At 38.8% G+C, this 18,953-nt stretch overlaps 1 non-coding gene across 1 annotated transcript; it reads left to right on the forward strand.

Annotated features, from left to right (window-relative positions):
• The first annotated feature begins 7,438 nt into the window (after positions 1-7,438).
• Positions 7,439-7,503, forward strand: LOC123457925. Its single transcript, XR_006635276.1, has one exon. It is a non-coding gene; the product is annotated as a small nucleolar RNA SNORD78 (small nucleolar RNA).
• The last annotated feature ends 11,450 nt before the right edge of the window (positions 7,504-18,953 follow it).

Here is an 18,953-nt window from a genome sequence, read left to right on the forward strand (position 1 = left end):
TATCTGGAATGGAGAAACAAGACAGAATCACAGACAAAAATAACCCTTCTCTCCAATATCAAACTCCCACCAATAGTGGGTTACAAGAGTGCCTACATGTATTAAATTCTCTCTAAAATAATAATGGGTATCCATGTTCCTTGCACTGACCTCACTCTATGTTGGAGAATTTGCTTCTCTTTTTCAGATGGAGAACCTGAGGAGAGAACCAGCCCATCACAACTCACCAGGGCATTAGCTGAAACCATAGAGTTAGTAGGGTAATGAGCAAGAGCTGCTTTCTTGGTGAACCTGGTATCAGAACAAAGGTGAAGGAAATAGACACAGAGAACACTCAACTCCTACCAAATCAGATATCCAGAGACACAGAGACTCTCAAGACTTCGTCACTAAAATAGACATAAAATGAATCCAACATACCTCATCCAATGCAGATGAGGGAGTGGAAAGATTGTTAGAGTCAGAAGTTGGGTCATTATGCATGGAGACATTGCGTTTCCCCCATAACTTATGGCCACCCCCCAATGAAACACGCACAATCCTCATGGGGAAATGACGGGGAGAAGGCTAATGATGGTACTACAATGGCTGTATACACACCATATACATACCTAATAAAAAACAAGCTAAAAACAGAGCTATCACATGACCCAGATCCACATATACCACTCTTAGCCATATACACAAAGGGTTCTGTATCTTACCATAGAGATAATTGCACATCCATGTTTATAACTGGTCTTTTCACAATAGCAAGGAAAAGGAACCATTCTACATGCCCATGAACAGATAAGTGGCTAATCAAAATGTGGCATACATACACACTAACAGTTTCTTCAGCTGTAAATAAAAATGAAACTTGCAATAAAATTGATTGAATTGAAAAAAAGAGGCATTTTAAATTCCTAGCAAAACTGAGAGGAATGTACAGAGATTTCCCATATAAATGCTGTTCTTATATATCCCTTATCAAGAATGTTTCTCAGGCCTGTTCAACCTATAGTGACCTGATATCATCATCCAAAGTTTACAGTTTATATGACTTTCACTCTGGGTATTGTGCGTTCTGTGGGTTTTAATAAATGTAGATATCATCAATATAGTATCATACTTTCACCTTCATAACAATCCTCTGTGTCTCTATTTATCCTTTCTCTGCCCCAGTCTGTGGCAGCTAACTTCTGGCCATTTGTTCTATGGTCTTGCCTTCTTTGCAATGTCATATCAATGCAGACGTGCCATGTGTAACCTATTCAGATTGACTCATTTCACTCAGCAGTATCCAGTTTTGTCTCCTCATGTCCTTTCATGGCTTGGTAATGCATTTTGTTTTTTAGTGATGAATAATATCCAGGCATCCAGTTCCACAGTTTAGTTATCAATTTCGATTCATGTTCTTATTGAAGGGACATCTTGATTACTTCCAAGTTTGGGTGTCTATGGATAAAGTCACCATCAGCATTATGGGCATAGTTGTGTGTGGGCAGATGCTTCGCCTCCTTTGGAGGCTTCTGTGATATTTCTTTATGAGCATGGTTCTTTTCTCAGCTACATTCAGTTTAATAACAAGCCCCTCAGAGACATGCTTTATTTCGGTTACAGTGGTTTAGGTCTCTAGTATTTTGTTCTGGGTCTGTCTTAGAACTTGCATCTCTCTACTTACATTGTCCATCTGTTTTTCATGCAATCTTCATTATCCATTTGATCCCTTGGCATATGAACCATAGTTGTTTAATTTCTGTTTCCATTAATTCCAACATCCTTGCCATATTTGTTATATTTGAGTCTGATTTTGATGCTTATGCTCTCGCTTCAAGTGGTTTCTTTTTTTCTTTTTAGTATGGTGTGTAATTTTAGTATGTCATGCTAGTGGGATAAGATTGATCAGAAATGGAATTAGGGCTTTAGTAATGTGGTTGTGCTGTGTAGGGGGAGGGGAAGTGTTCTACATTGTATGGATCAGGTCTATCTCATTGTGAGCCTGTTACCTCTGGAACATAAACTTAACAAGTATATATGAAAATTTCCCCTCCTTTAGATGTACGGAGTGGCTCGAGTTGAATATTTTCCACTATGATAAAACTCCAGTGTTGTGACACAATGAAAGACTTTCCTCTGAGAGTCCTTTATAGGAAGAAAAGAGTAGCATGTCTTAAAAACAAAAGTTCATTGTTCCCTTCCACTGCCAGAATCAGTGGGGGAGTATTCACCTTTATTCACTGTGAGAACCTGGTATAGCTCTGACAGGAAACCCCCAAATGCTTTTATTTCAATTAATATTTTTAGTTAGCAAAATTATGGTTTTCATAATTTTCTGTCATTTTACTTTACTCATGGTCATCCCTTTACCCTCTCTTTTTAAAATTTTATTCTTATTTTACCAATAGACATCTTAAAGTTATTCCTAAGAAAGGGCATAGGGAGAGTAAATATTTGAGTTGGAAATGGTTTTATTTTGCATTCCTACTTGAACTGATAGTTTGACTGGCTATGGAGTTTTGAAGTCAAAATTGTTTTCCCTTTGGCTTGGAAAGGCCAACTTCATGGTTATTTAGCATTCATTCTTGCTCATAAGACAGAAGCTGATATGCTTATTTCTTCTTTCTACATATGCTTTTAGGTTTTTTGGTTAGTTGTGGAAGGTCTAAAATGACACAAGAAAAAAATATCTCAATGTTAGTTTCTTGTTATTACACTCTTTCATTTTAACCAATTTGAAGGTTTTGTTTTTTTTTTTTAACTTGGTGAATACTTTCCCCATTCTTCCTATTATTATTTAACATTTTTCATTTCTTTCTTCCTACTATATCTCTTATTTGTAGATTTTGGAATTCTTATTATGATTCTTTTGGACTTTTTCCTCACCTCTGATTTCTTGGATTTTGCTTCAACTTAATTTTATTTTTTCAAAAATTCCAAAAAAATTCAAAAGCAGTTCTACTTTTTCCTATAAAGATACATTTTCTCATCTTTTCTGTTTTTAAAAGTCTTAGTTTTATTTGTTTGTTTATGGGGGGGGGACAATAGGTGTGCCAGGGCCTCTAGCCTTTGCAACGAACTCCAGATGCATGTGCCACTATGTGCATCTGGCTTATGTGGGTTATGGGAAATCAAACATGGGTTATCAGGTTTCACAGGTGAGCATCTTAATTGCTAAGCCATTGCTTTAGCCCTCACCTTGACTTTCTAGTATAAAACATGTAATCATTATAAAAAGCTAAAATTGTAGTATAAAAATGTCTAGGTAACCTCAATCTACTTAATTTCAAGAAATGTTAAACTTCTGCCACAATCATCTCCTCATTCCTGTCTGTATGTTTTCTATAGATAATTTGAAATTAAGATGAAGATACAATATCTGTTACCCTAGATATTTTTGAATACTTCTTCTAAGAATAGGGATATGTTTTTCTAATATCATACTATTACTACAGTAAAAATATCAATAGTGACATTATATTATACTTGGTCTATTTTCAATTCAGTTTCCTCCATTTTCCAAAGTATATTTTACATATAGATTTTAAAAATACATGTACTTTATTTGATTTTGTGTATTTAATTTAGTTTATATGACTTTGTCTCTTTTTCTTGAAGAATTTTCCACATTCTGTATTTATCTGATTGTGGTTCCTGGTTGTCATTTTATTTGTTTTTCTGGTCTCTGTATTTCTTAAAATCTGGCCTCAAATGGCTGATTATTTAGGCTAAAATATTTTCCTGTGATTACTTTCTGGGCTGTGTTTTTACATTGTGCTACAAGAGAAGGTACATGATATGAGACCATTCCAATGACAATGATAGCAAGACTGATTGTTTTGTTAAAGGAAGAACCTCCAAATTGCCCCATTGAAATGATTCAAGAATTTTTGACCTTATAATTAGTGAGTAATTTTGGGGGTGATTTACTTTTCCAAAAATCATTCACCAGATGGTTTTACATTAATTGATGATGGGTACCTAAATTAATCTTCATATGTTATAAAATGTGAGTATGCATGAGGTCAACATTGGGCATCTTCTTCAATTGCTCTCTACCATATTTAAAATAGTAACTAGTAAAAATATTTATGCATGAGTATGTGTATCCATGGGCATTGTGCCATGGTGCACATATGGAGGTCAGAGGGCAACTTTGACTTTGAGACAGGGGATATTGCCACTGCAAATTAACATTGGACTAGCTGACACACAAGCTTTGGATTCTTCTGGCTCTGCTTCTCACTGATGTAGGTGCATTGGGATCACAGATGCATGTACCATTTTGCATCCAGCTTTATGTGGGTGTTGTGGAATTGAACTCTGGCTGGTAGACTTTTCACTACAGAGCACTCACTCCAGACCCTCTACATTGCTTTTTTGAGACAGGTTATTTCCATGAACCTGGAATTAGCAATTCAGCTAGATAAACTCATTAGTAAGCTCTGGGGAATCCTAGTACTGGGATCTAAGTGGTACTCTACCACACCCAACTTTGATGTAGATGCCAGGGATTTGAACTTAAGTGTGGTGGTTTGAATTGGGTGTCCACCATAAACTCATGTGTTCTGAATGCTTGGTTTTTGATCAATAACCTTGCTAGAGGAGGTGTGTTGTTGCAGGTGGGTTTATGGGTGTTATAGCCAGCTTCTCCTTGACAGTGTTTGTCACACTCTCCTGCTACTGTTGTCCACCTGATGTTGTCCAGGAGGTCCCAGTCTCTTATCATGCATGTTTTCCCGGACATAATGGAGTTTTCCCTCAAGTCTATTAGCCAAAATAAATCCTTTTCTCCCACCATCTACTTTTGGTTGAGTGTTTTATCCCAGCTACATGAAGGTAACTACAACAGTAAAATTGTTACCAAGAAGTAGGGTTTTTATTGCTAAAAACCTGACTCTTTTGGCCTTTTGGAACTGATTTGCAAGAGTAATATGGAAGGACTTGAAATCTTGACCTATGGGACACCTTGCAGTGCTGAAGGCAGAGCTAAATGGACCATTTTGGCTATAGTTGAAAGAGCCAAATGCAATAAGAACTGTAGACTGTGAGGTTTGGCTTTTGAGGGGCAGAAAGAACTTTTTTGGGACTGGTCTAGAAGCAATTTGCTTGAGAGCCTTGTTTCACTCTGCCTGCCTGTGTCCCAAGAATTTGTGCAGAGTAATGTGGCATAAAAATATATTGGTGTGCACAAAAGAATATGGCACAGAAAGAAATGAAAGCTTCAGGCTGAAAATAGCACCCATTCAGGTACAATCGTTTGAGAGATCACCACTATTAAGATTGGGCCAGCTGTTTTTCACTGGGACAGCACAAAGAATGCAGACTCTTTTGAAATTAAGGCGCCTGAATGCTGATGGAGTGTCTTGCTCTTCAAAGTTGACTTTTATCTCCTCAACTAACAAATTTGGTAGCATGCCTGACACTACTGAGTATTACAAATGCAGAAAAGAGAGGGTCATTGGATTTGTAATGTGGCTTTTTTTTTTTTTTTTTGTGAAAATGACCATGGGCAATGTGAGGCAGGGTTCCTGTATGGGGGCCTGCTGGAAACATGAGGATGAACCATGGGTTGCAGTGGAGACCTGGTGGACATGCTAGGACTATGGGATGGCTGCCAAGGAGAGCTGCCTGCTTGGGATGAAGTTTTGCTTGGGCTGTGACCAGTACAGCCGGAGGGGCAGAATTGGAACACCAGAGACTTACTGGCTAGAGATGTCATACTTGGAGCTATGGAATTTGATGTTTGCCTTTTAAAAAAAATCTTGCACTGGTTTAATCTTGTTTTGCTGTGCCCAATGCCACCTTTTGCAGTGTGAATGTTTATTCTGTGCCATTATGGTATTTGCTTTGTTCTGTTTTACAGCTCAGTTAGGAGACCTTTGACTATAGGAAAATTTTAATAGTACTGGAAATGAACAAAACAAAATGAAACAAAACAAACTATAAGGACTTTTTTCTTCTTTCAAGGTAGGGTATTGCTCTAGCTTAGGCTGACCTGGAATTCACTATGTACTCTCAGGGTGCCCTCGAACTCATGGGGATCCTCCTACCTTTGCCTCCCAAGTACTGGGATTAAAGGCGTGTGCCACCACACCCAGTTTCTATGGGGGCTTTTAAAGTTGGACAAAATATATTACGTTTTACATTATGGATGGCCATCAGTTTATGGGGTCCAGGGGCAGAATGTGGTTGTTTAAATTGAATAACCCCTATAAACTCATAGGTTCTGAATAGTTGGTCCCCAGTTGGAGCTCTGCTGAAGGAGGCACGTTTCTGGTGGTGGACCTTAATGGTTTATTAGCCCTAGTTTGCCAGTGTTAGCCTGACACACTCTCCTGCTATTGTTGTTCACCTGATGCTGGTCAGGAGGTGATGTCCACCCTCTGTTCAGGCCATCCTTTTCCCAGGCCATCATGGAGTTTCCCTTCAAGTCTGTAAGCCAAAATAAACCATTTTCCTCCTATCAGTTGCTTTTGGTTGGTTGCTTTCTGCCAGTAACAGGAAGGTGTCTGTAATCCTTAGATTCCTATGCTAGTTCAGCAAGTACTTTATTTACTAAGCCATATCTCCAGCCCTGCACTTGACTCAGTAACCCATCTCTCCAGCCCTTCCTTTTACTTTTTTTTTCTTTTTGAGAAAGGGTCTCACTGTAGCCCAGGCTGACTAGGAATTCACTATGTAGTCTCAGGTTGGCCTCAGACTCAGCAATCTTCCTACCTCTGCCTCCTTAGTGCTAGGATTAAAGGTGCGTTCCAACACACAAGAGACAGAGAGATAGAAGGGGGTGGGTGGGAGAAAGAGAATGATCATCCAGAGGGAGTCTCTAGCCACTACAAATTAACTCCAGATGCATGTACCACTTTATGCATCTGGCTTTATGTGGGTAATATGGAATCAGACTTGGGTGGTGAGGCTTTCTGTTAAGTGCCTTAACCACTGAGCAATCTTACACTTTGGTTTCTGTAGAAGAGATCTTGTTTTCTTTTTCTCTTATTGTGAGTTTCACGGTGGATTTACAGAATTTTTTTGTGTGTGTTTTGAAATAGGGGTCAAACTCACTATGTAATTGAGGATGACCTTGAACTCCTATGCTACATCTTTAAGCCCTTAAATAATTTTTAGTGTTTAAAGTGCTACAATTAATTATAGTCATTATTCTTTATGATAATCAAGTTGTCTCAAACATCAAGATTGTTAGTTGATTGAATAAGCTTCTTACACCCTTTTGCTGTGACTTAACTAGGCTCTGGTTCTTAAGTTCTTACTCTATTGACACAAGATATCCCAGGCAGCCTTGGACTTTATGCTCGATAGGGAAGCATCCATTTCTATAAGCAGGCCCAATTTCTTGCATGGGGGAGCAATATTTAGAAATCAAGATTTTGGTGCGATGTATGCTGCTATGTATGTCACTGCTTCTGGACTCTTCCAACAGAAAAAGGTCTTTAAAAATTTACTATAATGTTGTTGATCAAATGTTTGACTTGAAAAAAGCATGTAGACAAATACAATACTGAAGAAAACAAATTGTACCACTTCCAGTTCAAATATGACTTTATAGGATTATGAAAACCTTATTTTATATTGGTATTTATTTTATGTATTATAGAGCAGTCTTTGTTCCTAATACTATTAATGTACTCATTTGCCTTTTATAAAACGTGTATTTTCTAAAGTGTAATTATGAGCAACAAACATGCTGAGTAAGATTTCACATTTCTGTTTTTCATTTTGTTCTTAGAATATATCACAGTAAGAATAAGCAGCCAGTTTACTATACTTGAAATAACTCTTTGTTCTGAGTGGTTATTTATTATGTACCGTCAGGATCATTTATTTTATCTTGTTTTCCATTTTATGTTTTGATCTTCTTTTGAAATTAATCTTTTTTGAGTATATAAAAAGGCAGTATTAATGTATTGTGTTTTATCCTTCTGCTGCAGAAAGTACAGGTTTTATTTCTTTCCCCCCTTCCTTCCCACCAGTCTTCTCTCCACCTCTCCCTTCCTCCATCCTTTCTTTCCTTTCTCCTCTTTTCCCTCCTTTTCTTCTTTTAAATTTTTTTTGTTCATTTTTATTTATTTATTTGAGAGAGAGGGAGAGAAAGAGACAGATAGAGAGGGAATGGGTGCGCCAGGGCTTCTACCCACTGCAAATGAACGCATGCGCCCCCTTCTGCATCTGGCTAATGTGGGTCCTGGGGAAGCGAGCCTCGAACCGGGATCCTTAGGCTTCACAGGCAAGTGCTTAACGGCTAAGCCATCTCTCCAGCCCCTTTTCTTCTTTTTAGATATAGGGTCTCCCTAAGTCATCCAAGCAGGCTTTGAACTCACAATCTTCCTGCCTCTACTTCTTAGGTGCTAGGATTATAGGTGTGAACCACCTGCCTGGATTTACCCTGATTTTAAGATGGAGGTGGAGTAATACAGGAAGATGACCAGCCTAGAGGATTAAGAGGAAAGTTCCTGCTCCTCCTATTTCCCTGTGAGGATTTTTGCTTGGTCTTAGCAAAAATTTTCACCCCAGCAGCAAAGTTCCTTCACATAGAAGCAATGATTCCAGATTATCATTTCAAATACTTAACAATGAACATCATCACACCTCCCTCCTCCCAGGTACTTTCCTTTGAACTTGAGACCCCCAAATCACCTGAGCAGTAAGTTTTTATGTTCTGAGTTTTGGCTCAAAGAGCTATTCTAAATTTTACTATCTTATAGAGTTCAGTAATTGTAACATCTCCTCATTGTTCTCTTTGTCCTAAAGGTGGTAGCAAATGACTGATATCCTGACACCTTAGTGCTTTTTTAATTTTATATTTTAGTTATGTAGTTGTATTAATTTCCTTCACTTTTAGTATTATGAAGCACAAGAGGCAGGTTTACTTACTTACTTTATTTGTCTATTTTTCTCACAGTATTGGACAGTAAAGTTAAAATCACCTGGCAGAGGCTTTGTCAGAGGTTATACCTTAGCTGTGTTATGTCATTACAGACGACAATGGCAGGAGCAGGTGAAAGAGGCCGAAATCACCCATCAGGAAGCCAGGCAGACTGTGTGGGGCCAGCCTCCACCTTCTTATGAATGCTACTAAAGATCCTATCAGAAATACCTTAATTGCTTCCGAAAGCATGTTCTTCAGTGATCTAAAATCCATAGTGTCTGTCGCTTAAAGGTCCTCCACAAACAAAAATACCACCAAGCAAATTTCTAACACATCAACCTATGGAGGAGAACAATATTCAAGACCAAGTGGACTTACTTTGGTCCACATGACTTTGGTTTCTGAAAACAAATCATTAAGTCTGATAAATTCCATTGGGGAAATATAATTTAACATGAGATAAATGAATGGCCAGATGCAAATGGAAGGTTGTGGATCTCAGTATACTGTTCCCCCTTGAAGTTTTTTTTTTAGTTAAGTATATGCTTTGTATGGATACAGCATGTGTTTGTAACCCTCCTCCCTGTCCCCACTCAACTGAGGACCTTCCTTAGTGAGATTTCTGGTATTCACCATGGAATTGTGGGTTATGAGTTGAGAGAGCAGCAGTTAGTTATTGGAGAAGACAATGCCTCTGGATATTCCCTCCCACCCTGTGGCTCTTACAATCTTTCTACCTCCTCTTCCACAAAATTCCCTCAGCATTGGTGGGTGTGTTTTAAGTCTTCTTCAGTGTTGAGCTTTCAGCAGCTTCTGGATTTCTGCTTTGGCATGTATTGAGTATCCTCAGTGTCTGTCTCCATCACCCTGGTGAGGGTGTCAGGCTCACCATGGAAGCAGCACTCTTGTTCCTCGCACCAATTCTTCTGTGGTTTAACTTGGGCCCTGATTGATTTTGTGGGGGTAGCTCATCTCCTGCCTAGGAGTCAGCTATCTGTTTTGGTCTCATTGTTTTGGTTGTCCTCAATTCGTACTGGCTTCTGAAAAAGAAAAACAGATTCTTTAATGGAGAGTGAGATCAGCAAAGATTAAAGGGGATAAGCAGTGTTAATTTAGAGAGATTTTGATGGGTATAGCCTCTCTTTTGGCCAAAAACTTTTGGGAGCTTCTCAGTAGAGTCCATAATCGTGGTCTCTATTGGATTCTGACTTGGATCCCAGTTCTGCTCATGGGTTCCTTTCCACTGAGTAGATCTCTTAGCCAGTCAGTAAGCCATTGGTTACCCACCTAGGCTGGGTGTCACTATTACATGGGTATGTGCATCTTGTCAGGCTGGTTGCTTTTGTACAGCAGTGTCCCTAATTATTCACAATGTTGTTGCCCATTTTCCCTTAGTAGCTCATGTAGCACTTTTCAGCACTATATGGGATAACCATCTAAGAACTGGCTTCCTTCCAGATTCCAGCTAGGTCTCTTGATACTCTGTGTTGGTAATATGTGGTGTCTTCAGCAATAGGATCTTATTTTTTACTTCAGGTGGGTAGTCAAGTGCTTTGACAGAAGCCTGTCTTGCTTTGGGGACCTCATAAGTCTCTATGATCAACAGCTCAATGTGGGTTGTTACCAATTTCTGGTATTGGGATTTTCAAGCCAAAGCCAAATATTTTAGGGTTAGGTCTCATCTCATCCTTTCAAGGGCCCTTCTTATCAGATATACTCCTATTGAGTATATCTTTTATTCTACATCCAGGAGGAAATTTTCTACAGTATCAATTCATTTTGGATTTAGTTTTTTATATATATCCCCCACCCTTTTACTCCCCTTTCCCCAAACCCTTACATCCTTATTATCTGTCCTTGAAGTTGCCTGTCAGGTATGCCTACACCTCAAGCTGTTCAAGGTTAGAAACCACAGATGAGAGAGAACATGCGGGGTTTGTCTTACTGTGCTTGTGTGAGTTCATTTAGTATGATCTGTTCCAAGTCTCTCCATTTACCTAAATTTATTATATCATTTTTCCTTACTGGTGAGTAGAATTACATTGTATATATGTACCACACTTTCATTATCTATTGGTCAAATGATGGGCATCTGTGTTGATTCAAGTTCTTAGCTATTGTGAATTGAACAGCTTTAAACATGGTTGAGCAAATACCTCAGGAGTGAAGAGTGGAGCTTTTAGGAAAATGCCCAGTAGAGGAAGAGTTGGGTCCATTGATAGTTCTATGTTCATCTTTTTCAGAAATTTCCATATTGATATCCATAGTGGTTTATAAGTTTGCATTCCCACCAGCAGTGAATGAGGGTTCCTTTATTCCACATCTTGACTGGAGTAAGGTGGACTCTTATAGTTGTTTAAATTCACATTTCCCTAATGGTTAAGGTTGATGAACATTTTCTTTAAAAAAAATATTTTCTTTATTTATGAAAGAGAGAAAGAGAGAGAGAGAGAGAAAGAATGGGCACAGCAAGGCCTCTAGCCACTGCAAATAAACTTGAATCACATGCTCCACCTTGTGTATCTGGCATACGTGGGTACTGGGGAATTGAATCAAACCTGGGTTCTTTGGCTTCCAGGCAAGTGCCTTAACCATTAAGCCTTCTGTCTAGCCCAACATTTCTTTGTTTGTTTTTTTATATTGGTTTTCAAGGTAGGGTCTCACTCTAGCTCAGGCTGACCTGGAATTCACTATGTAGTCTCAAGGTGGTTTCAACTTCATGGCAGTCCTCCTACCTCTGCCTCATGAGTGCTGGGATTAAAGACATGTACAACCACACCCAGCTCCAACATTTTCTTAAATGAGTATTATCCATTTGTATTTCTTCATTTGAGAATTCCCTATTCAGTGCTTTGCCCATTTTTTGAGTGGATTATCTGATGTTTTTATTTCTTAGTTTGTTTTTGTTCTCTTTTTAAAATTAGTTATGTATGCAGTGTGTACACAGCCATGTTGGTATCATTAGCTTCCTCTCTGTCCTCCTCTCTCAGAAGGGACCCTCCTCGTCGGAATGTGGGTCATGCATTGTGGGACTAGCCATCAGCTATGCTGAAGTGGCAATGTCTGTGTATATAATGTCCCAACTTGTGTCTCTAACAATTTTTCCATGCCTCTTTTGCAAAATTTCCCTGAACCATGTTGGGTTCATTTTAGGTCTTCTTCAGTGATGAGGTCTTAGGAGCCCCTGTGTCTCTGGATATCTGGTTTGGTAGGACTTGAATGTTTTCTGTGTGTATCTCCTTCATCTTTGTGCTGATGCCAGGTTCATCAAGAAAGCAGCACTCTTGCTCATTTCCCCAATTACTCTATGGTTTTAGCTGGGACCCTGGTGAGGTGTGAAGGGCTGATTCTCTCCTCAGGTTCTGTATCAATCTGCAAAAGAGAAGCAAATTCTCCAGTGGAGAGTGGAGTAAGCACCAGATAAATGGGATAACCATTATTAATTTAGAGAGAATTTAATAGGTGTAGGCTCTCTTTTATCCTATGGTTGGGGGGAGCTTGATATTGGAGAGTGGGCTTATTTTTGGATATGGTTCTAACTTGTTTCAAGTTGTAGCTATGGATTCCATTCCACTGAACAGGTCTGTTAGACAAATCAAGAGCAGTTTGTTATCCACATGGCTGTGTGCCACTATTGCACTTTTGTAAGCATCACATCAGGTTATTTGCTGCTGAGCAACTTAGACCATGAGTTGCTTGGACAAATTTGGTCATTATCCCCCAATCACTCATGTAGCACCTTCTGGCACTCAACAAACTAACTCTCTGGGGTCTGACTTTTTCCCCACATTCTAGCCAGGTCACTCCATGTTTCATACCAACAGTATATTGTGCCTTCACCAGTAGGGTCTTATTATTAATCTTTGGTGGGACATCAAGTACTATGACAGAAATCTCTCTTCTTTTGGGAAACATTATAGGTTTCCCTGATCATTGTGGATGTTAACCACATGCTGGTACTAGGAGTTATAGGTCAGCATCAAGAAAAAAGAAGAAAGCAAAAGATAAGTAATACAAAAGAGAAAGAGAGGAGAAAGAGAGGAGGGAGAGCAAGAGAAACAGGAGAAAATTAAGGTTAGCCTTCATCATACCCTCTCCAGGGCCTTGTGATTCAGGTGTTCCCTCTAATGACCTGATGAAGGTCGAAACTTTTAAGCTGTCTTTCAGGATATAGGATTTTATGGCACCATTTCTATTTGGGTCCAGTTTTATGTCCAACCCCCCACACATACCATCACCCTCACCCCACCCTTCCTATTGTCCAGTCCTCAAGATGCTTATTAGGTATGTTAGCATCTCAGGCAGATTCAGGTTAGGAGCCACAGGTGTGTGAGACCAGGAGACAATTAGCTTTCTGTGATTGGGTGAGTTTGCTGTGAATGATATGTTCCAGATTCAACCATTTTTCTTCAAATTTCATTGTGTCATTTTTCCTTACTGCGGTGTAGAATTTCATTGTGTTGATATACCACATCTTGGTTATCTATTCATCTAATGATGGACATTTGAGTTGATTCCAGCTCTTAGCTATTATGAGTTGAGCAGCTATAAACATGGTTGAACAAATCTCTCTGGACTGAGGCATGGAGCTTTTAGTATACATGCCCAGTAAGGGAATAACTGGGGCTATTGGTAACTCTGTAGTCAACCTTTTTAGGAGTCTCCATATTGCTTTCCATAATGGTTGTACCATCTTACATTCCCATCAACAGTGAATGAGGGTTCCTAGTTCTCCACATCCTCAGTCAGTATTTGTTTTCATTAGATTTTTTAAAAATATACTTTTTATTTTTATTTACTTATTTGAGAGTGACAGGCATACAGAGAGAAAGAGGCAGATAGAGAGAGAGAGAATGGGCATGCCAGGGCCTCCAGCCACTGCAAATGAACTCCAGATGCATGTACCCCCTTATGCATCTGGCTAACATAGGTCCTGGGGAATTGAGCCTCAAACTGGGGTCCTTAGGCTTCACAGGCAAGTGCTTAAGTGCTAAGCCATCTATCCAGCCCTCATTACGTTTTTTCTAATTTTATTTATTTATTTATTTATTTGAGAGCGACAGACACAGAGAGAAAGACAGGTAGAGGGAGAGAGAGAGAATGGGCGCGCCAGGGCCTCCAGCCTCTGCAAACGAACTCCAGACACGTGCGCCCCCTTGTGCATCTGGCTAACGTGGGACCTGGGGAACCGAGCCTCGAACCGGGGTCCTTAGGCTTCACAGGCAAGCGCTTAACCGCTAAGCCATCTCTCCAGCCCCTCATTACGTTTTTTAATGCTTGCTATCCTTACTGGCATAAGGTGGAATCTCATAGTTGTTTTATTTTGCATTTCTCTGATGATTAGGGATGTTGAACATTTTCTTTTCTTTTCTTTCTTTCTTTTTTTTTTTTTTAACTAGTTTTCTATTCAGCAAATACAGGCAGTTTGGTACCATTATTAGGCTCATCTGTGACCTACCCCTCCCCTGTGGCCCCTCCTTGTTGAGGTATATGGGTCGTGCATCGTGGAGTTAGCCCACAGTTATTGGTATGATAAATGTCTGCATATCATGACCCAACATGTGGCTCTGACATTCTTTCCGCCTCCTTTTCCGCAAAATTTCCCTGAGCCATGTTGGGTTCATTTTTGGTCTGCTTCAGTAATGAGGTGTGGCGGGCCTCTGAGTCTCTGGCTCTAGCTCTCTGATTTGGTAGGAGTTCATTTTTCTCTGTGTGTGTTTGCCATTTGTATTTCTTCCTCTAATAATTCCCTGTACAGTTCTAAGACCCATTTTGTGAGTGGGCTGTTTGACTTTTTATTGTTCAGGTTTTTGGGTTCTTTGTAGATTCTAGAAATTAGTCTTCTGTCAGTTGTATAGCTAGCAAATATTTTTTCCCATTCTGTGGGTAATCTATTGGCTCTGCTAATTGTATGTTTGTCTGTGAAGAAAATTTTCAGCTTCATGAGATCCCAATGGTTGAATGACTGTTTAATTTCCCAAGCTACTGTAGTTTTGTTCAGGAAGTGTTTTTCCATTCCTATATCATGGAAAGTTCCTCCTATTTTTTCTTCCATGAGAGGCAGAATTCCTGGTGTTATATTGAGGTCTTTGATCCACTTGGACCTGATTTTTGTGCTTGGGGAGATGTGTGGATCAAATTTCATTTTCCTGCGTATGGTTATTAAGTTTGTCCATCATCATTTGTTGAAGATGCTGTCTTTTTGCCAGGCTACACTTTTAGGGACTTTGTCAAATATCAAGTAGCTATAGTTACTTGACCCAAAGTCCCAGGTTCTCGATTGTGTTCCACTGGACTATAATCTTGTTTTTATGCCAGTACCATGTTGTTTTCACTACTGTGGATTTGTAATATAGCTTTAGATCATGTGTGGTGAGGCCTCCAGAGATGGTTGTTTGCTGAGGATATACTTGGATATCTGAGGCCTTCTGCCATTCCCTATGAGGTGTGAGATCATTTTTTCTATCTCTGTGAAGAAAAATGTTGGGATTTTTTTGGTATTGCATTAAATCTGAATACTGCTTTTGGTAAAATTGCCTTTTTCTCAATGTTGGTTCTTCCTATTCAGAAGCATGGGAAGTTTTTCCATTTTTTCAAGTCCTCCTCAAGTTCTTTCTTGAGTGTTTTTATGTTTTCATTGTATAGGTCTTTCATATCCTTGGTTAATGTTATTCCAAGGTATTTTATTATTTTTTGTTGGTATTGAAAATGGGACAATGTCACTTATTTCTCTCTCCATACTTTTGTTTTTGCGTATAGAAAGGCTCCTGATTTTTGTGCATTGATTTTGTATCCTTGCTGAAGAAGTTAATAACCTTTAAGAGTTTTGAAATGGAGGATCTCAGGTCACTTATGTATAGAATTATGTTATCTGAGAATAGCAATAACTTCTTTCTTTCTAATTTGTATCCCTTTTATTTCTTTCTCCTGTCTTAACTGCTTGAGCTAGGACTCCAGTACTATGTTGAAGAGCAGAGGTGAGAGTGGACACCCCTGTCTTGTTCCTGATCTCAATGGGAATTTCTTCATTCTCTCTCCATTAAGTATTATTTGGGCTTTGGGAGCTTTATATATAGCCTTTATTATGTTGAGATATAAACCATCCATGTCTATTGTCTCCAATGTTTTGATCATGAAGTGATGTTGTATTTTGTCAAAGGCCTTTTCTGCATCTATCAAAATAATCATGTTGTTTTTATGTTTAAGCTTATGTATGTGGTATATTACATTGACAGATTTCCATATGTTGAATCACCCTTGCTTTCCTGGAATGAAGCTTTCTTGATTAATGCTTTTGATGTGTTGTTAAATTCAGTATGTGAGGGTTTTTTTTTTTTTTTCCTCTCAAGATCTTTGTGTCTAAGTTCATCAGGGAAATAGGCCTATAGTCTTATTTTCTTGTGGCATCTCTGCCTGGTTTTGGTATTAGGGTGATACTAGCTTCATAGAAGGAGTTACAGAACTTTATCTGTTTTTGGATTGTGTGGCACAGTTTGAGAAAAATTGGTTTCAGTTCTTCTGTGAAGGTTTAATAGAATTCAGTTGAGAAACAATCTGGCCCTGAACTCTTCTTTTTGAGAGTTTTTGATTACCTTTTTAATCTCAAGGGTTGTGATAGGTTTGGTTAGGAGATTAATCTGCTGTGAGTTTAGCTTTGGTAGGAGGTATGTATCCAGGAATTCATCCATTTCCTCCATAATATCCAGTTTTGCAGAGTAGAGGTTTTTGAAATAAGTCCTGATGATTCTCCCAATTTCATTTATGTCTGTTGTGATCTCTCCTTTTTCATTTCTAATTTTGATAATTTGAAGTGCCTCATTGTTTTTTGCTTGATCAAATTGGCCAGGTGGTTTGTGAATCTTGTTTATTTTTTCAAAGAACCAGTTCTTTGTTTCATCAATTTTCTTTTTTTTAAAAATTTGAGAGTGACAGACAGAGAGAGAAAGAGTCTGATAGATAGATAGAGAATGGGCATGCCTCCAGACACATGCGCCCCTTGTGCATCTGGCTAACATGGGTCCTGGGGAATCGAGCCGCGAGCTGGGGTCCTTAGGCTTGACAGGCAAGCACGTAACCTCTAAGCCCTCTCTCCAGCCCTCATCAATTTTCTCATATTGTTTTCTTAGTTTCCAATTCTCTGATCTTAATTGTTTCTATCTGGAGTTTTTGGGGTTAGAGTCTTCTTGTTTTTTCCATGCATTTAGGTGGATGGTCAGGTGATTTATTTGGGATCTCTCTATCTTTGTTATGAAGATATTTATTGCTGTGAATTTCCCCATGAGGCCTGCTTTTGCTGTGTCCCATAAGTTTTGGTATGTTGTGTTCTCACATTGTCTTTCATTTCTAGAAATATTGCAATTTCATCCACAGTTTCCAGGAACTGGTGGGATTCCTGGTGCATCTTTTGTTGTTAATTTCTAGTAATACAGCTTTGTGATCTAGTATCATGCAGGATATTATGTCTATCTTCCTAAACATATGGGGGCAGGCTTTATGACCCAGTGTATGGCATATTATAATGAGGGTTCCATGGGCTGCTGAGAAGAATGTGTAGTCTGTGGATTTTGGGTACAATGTTCTGTAGATATCCTTTAGGTCTAATTGATCTATGGTTTTGTTGTGTTCTCTTACTTCCCTGTTAATTTTCTATTTAGATGATCTATGTATTGCTTATGGTGAAGTAATGAAGTCCCCGACTATGATGGTGTTGGTGGTTATTTCTGTTTTGTTGTCAAATAGGTTTTGTTTTATGAATTGTGGTGCACCTGTGTTTGATTCTACTGGCCTATCAGGGTTATCATGCACTGCCTATATGCTGCACCTCAGCAGCAGCTTCTGGAACTGTGTGCACTTTATGACTCACTCCATGCATTTTTATACTTCCAAAATAAATACCAGGTGTGCAAGACACAGCCATGTTCTCAGTTCAGGGAAGAAGTAAATCTTGGTCTTGAAGATAGGCTTATTCCTTTCAGATCTCCTTTGAAAAAGTTTGCATTCCATTCTTTCCTTAGACATCCTTTCCATTGTTTCAATGTAAAGTAGTTGGCCCATCTTCCTTCCAAATTCTAATGTATTTGACAATAGCAGCTTCAATAACCTAATTGTTGAGCCTATAAATTTTAGACTTGTTTGAATTTCTCCAATTTAAAAATCTTATATCTTTCAGTTCCATAACTTTAGCATAGCACATCAGTCCATTACAAATTTAACCTTGATCGAATCTCTGAGCATGGGCAGCAGAATACAGACAGCCCTAATGACAGTAGTCCAGTTCCAACAAATTTCTCTGTGGTCTTCCCTTCCTCTTTTAAAGTTCATAAAAAAGCCTCCAGACACAATTCTCTCTTCACTTAGCATTTTCAGATTCTCACTAGAATTATGCATAAAACTTTTCTTACCACTCTGGAAGTCATCTTTAGTTGCAATTACTATGTCCATGCTATTCTCTTGAAGCAAATATTCCAAAAGAGCAAAATCCACATGATTAGATTTATTGCACAGCAACAACCTACTCAATTCTGTTGCAGTTAGCTTTATATTGCTGTGATAGCCTTCCAATCTAGGCAAAAGTTATGGGACAAATGGATTTATTAAAAGTTACAGATCCAAGGACAGTTCCATAATGGCCGAAGAAGCTTGTCTCCTTTCACAAGTCCACGCAGAGAGAAATACCCACACTAGCACCACAAGCCAATGCACTCCAAGAAACCCAGGTAGAGCTCAAACACTCTGCAGATCTTTGGCTGCAATTCAGATTCACTCCAAAACACACCTTAGGGCTGGGCCTTAGCATCTGTCCACAGTGACACCTTCTCTACCCAGGCAGTTGGAAATCTAATAAGTTACAACCTTTAATAAACTCCTGAATCTATTGGGGGACATTCCCCCAAACTACCACACCACTAAAGAACTTACTTGGAAACAAATAAAAAAATCTCATTCACAATAGTTAAAAATAAAACTTAGGAATAAACCAGTTAAACTTTAAAGCACTGGAAAACAAAATAGGTATAGATATTAGAAGATAGAAACTCCTCCCATGTTTATGAATTGGCCAAATTAATATTTAGAAAATGACTATATTACC

The sequence above is a fragment of the Jaculus jaculus genome, chromosome 1 (assembly GCF_020740685.1).
Source record: "Jaculus jaculus isolate mJacJac1 chromosome 1, mJacJac1.mat.Y.cur, whole genome shotgun sequence".
In the NCBI taxonomy this organism is placed as follows: domain Eukaryota; kingdom Metazoa; phylum Chordata; class Mammalia; order Rodentia; family Dipodidae; genus Jaculus; species Jaculus jaculus.